The 3181-nt window shown below is 47.4% G+C and overlaps 1 non-coding gene across 1 annotated transcript; it reads left to right on the top strand.

The window, feature by feature from the left end:
* Positions 1-1569: 1569 nt before the first annotated feature.
* Positions 1570-1681, top strand: LOC111767169 (U6 spliceosomal RNA). Its single transcript, XR_002799060.1, has one exon. It is a non-coding gene; the product is annotated as a U6 spliceosomal RNA (small nuclear RNA).
* The last annotated feature ends 1500 nt before the right edge of the window (positions 1682-3181 follow it).

The raw sequence follows: 3181 nt of genomic DNA, 5'->3' as shown, positions 1-3181 counted from the left end.
GCAGAAGTGGCATTTCAGATTAGTGGCAAAAGCAAACATTTCTTAATATGTGGTAGGGGGAAAACTGGTTAAAGATATGAAAAATATAAATTGGATCACATCACAATATATTTAAAATGAATTTCATGTTAAAATGACTCCTATGTGAAACTCAAAATGATTATAGTATGAAAAGATAATATTGGATAATATATTAATGAATTCAAGGCAAAGAAAAATTTCTTAACCAAGGCACAAAAACCCACAATCCATTAAGGAAAGATTAATAAATTCAATTGATAAGTTAATTTCTGCTGTTTAACAAAGGACAGCAAAAGAAAGAAAAATATAAGCTTTACAAATGGAACAAAAATATCTAAACTACATATAACTACTGGATGAATCTCCAGGACTAGAAAAGAAATTCCCTACACATCAGTAAGGAAAATGCAAGTGACCTAATAGAAAAATGAGCAAAAGGCTTGAACAGGCACTTCATAAATAGGAAACTCAAACAGCCAATGGCATATGAAGGGACGTGATCTCACTGGTAACAACAAAATGCAAATTAAAACCATCATGAGAGACTATTTCATACCCACCAAATGAGCAAAAATGATATTATCTGACAGTAATACGCTTTGGCAATGATAGGAAGCAAGGGAGATGCTCTTATTTTTCTCAAGAGGATGCAACTTTGGTCCAGTCTCTTCGGAAAACAATTTGCCATTTTCTAGAACATTACCATTACTCACACCCTGTGTCCCAGCACCTCCTCTCAGGTACACCCCCCAGAGTATCTCCCACCCTCCCATAAACCCTAGAGCATCTCCTCTACATGTGCATCTGGGGACATGTGAATGATGAGTCCATAGAAGCATTAGTTTGTCATGGAAACAACCCAGATATACACCAGCTGTAGAATAGACAAGAACAATTTACAGTAGTGTTGGCCAGACAAAGCAAGTGAAGCAGAGGTACAAGCAACCATAAAGCCCCAAATCCCAAACAAACAAGCAACAATTACAAAATAGCCCATTGTCAGGAGAATCCGTTCAGTACGATTTCATTTACATAAATTCAAACACATGCGACGCTGAACGACTTTTTTAGGAATACAGACGAGTGGTGAGACTGTAATAAAGGGAACTTGGAATATCAGACAAAAAAAGAGTTGTTCCAGCCGAGGGTGCTAAACTGGCTCACACAGTATTGCTGTCATTTGTACTTTTCGTACATTATCTATATTTTAGGAAAAAACTTTGCACATTCGCTCAATAATCAATAACATAACTTAAAAGCATTTCAGTATACCTTTGCAATGTCATAAAAAAGAAAGCAGCTCTATAAGGAGCTGATAGAAATTATTTCGGTAATGCGAAGTATGCGGTAGACATGCGGGGCAGGTGGGATTACTGGTGTCTCAGGAACACTGGAAGTCTTCCTCCAGGAATGGCATTAAGAAAGGTCTAAGCTTGGAAGGGGAAGAAGCAGAGCGTAGTGGGAGATAAGAGACCCGAGTGGAGTTTTACAGCAAGAAAGGCATTTCCGCGTTGCTGGCACTTAGGACATCTTGAAGAAGTAGAGATAGGATCTTAGACAAAAGGTCAGTCCAGGTACTAAAGATGGAACCGTACAGAGGAGACGAGCTTGGCCTCTGGGCAAGGATGACTTGCAACTTTATGGAGGGCTCCATATTTTAATTGTTCTGTAAACCCACAACTTCCCTAATAAAGAAGCAAAAAGAGAGAAAAAGAAAGAGAAAGGCCGCCGTGTGAGGGTAAAGTGAAGTCGGCGTGGCCGTGGGTGTGCAGGCCCCACCAGCGTGCTGGCCACGAGGTCTTGGACGAGCAATCCTGCGGCTCCCAGGAAGGCTCAGCGTCAGCTGCCCGAGGAGGGGGGCGCACGCGCGTGCTGGCTTGAGGGCGAAATGGAGAGATGCGCCCCATGCGCCTGCAGTGGACCCAGCCGCAGCCAGCGCCACCGCTGTCTTCCTGCTGTGGCTGTGGTTGCTTCTAGGGTTGAAAGAGAGAAGGACAAGGACAACAGTCTGCTATGGGGCTGGGGGAGAAGGAAGCCCTGTTCTGGGAAAGTCGGGGCCCCAGGAGGCTGCAGCCTGGAGGCCGGAAGGAGGCTGCCCCAGCGAGGAGCCCCACTTCGTGGAAAGACTTAAGAGCCAAGAGGAGATTTTTGAACATGACTCAAAAACGCTGGGAAATCAGGGGTGGGTCTCGAGTCGGAGAGGAGCACGCGCTTCGAGGGTGCGAGCGGCTGCACAGGTGCAGAAAAAGCCTCCTCGCCGCCTGGGTGCGGAGGGGCGCGGACGGCGGACCCCGGGGCAGGCGTCGGGAAGGAGGCGGTGCAGGGCGGCAAGACCCTGCCCTGGGTGGGGCGAGGCAGGCGGGGCTGAGAGGAGCCACAGCAAAGCGGCCTGCTTGGCAGGATCTCTTGGTGGCTCCATCTCAGAGCTTATTTTAAATGCAAAAAGGGAAATGGAGGCGGCGTGGCGCGTGGGGCAGGCGGGAGGAGGCAGGGCTCAGATCTTATCTGGACTCTTGGGCTGTCATCGGAGCTGCTCAGAGCAGATGCTTCAAAGCCTTCGGCATTATCCCGCACTCGGGCCTGCGTCGGGTGCACACACAAAGTGAGCATACATTATTCAGGTGGCAGCGCCCGCGCGGCCCGTCACAGCTTTTGCAACGTCGGTCCCTCCTTCCCCAAAGCCCATTGTTAAGAATGATAAACAAACAGGATGGAAGCCTTTACAGTCGGTTGGCTGGTGCTGCGGGCAGGATCCGCAGTCATAACAGGAAATCATGCACTTGCTGCAGAAAGATTTTGTTCTAAGAGCCAGCGCGCATGTCATTGACCTAATTCCAGTGCCCCAGACTCTCACCTGTGCAACTTCTCAGCGAAGTACTGGTGGGAGAGGCGGATTAGAAGGATCTGTAACTCCTTCGTTCTTTACCTTTTTTTTTTTTTAATGAGAATCCACTGCCATGAATTCCTAGTGACCCTGAAACCTCTTTCCAACTTTGCAATCAGCTTCCCCAAAATTGATTTAAAGGTGAGAAAGAAAATAATGCAAAGGGTTTGAAAGGAGCGGAGATGCAAACTTTCCAGCAGTGGAGGTTGCCGGTGAGCTGCGGGGGCACTGAGCACGCCAGCATCTCTCTGTCCCGTGGTGGTGGAGGGACCCAGT

This window comes from Dasypus novemcinctus, chromosome 3, assembly GCF_030445035.2.
Source record: "Dasypus novemcinctus isolate mDasNov1 chromosome 3, mDasNov1.1.hap2, whole genome shotgun sequence".
NCBI classification, from domain to species: domain Eukaryota; kingdom Metazoa; phylum Chordata; class Mammalia; order Cingulata; family Dasypodidae; genus Dasypus; species Dasypus novemcinctus.
This window is presented reverse-complemented; position numbering and strand designations above follow the sequence as displayed.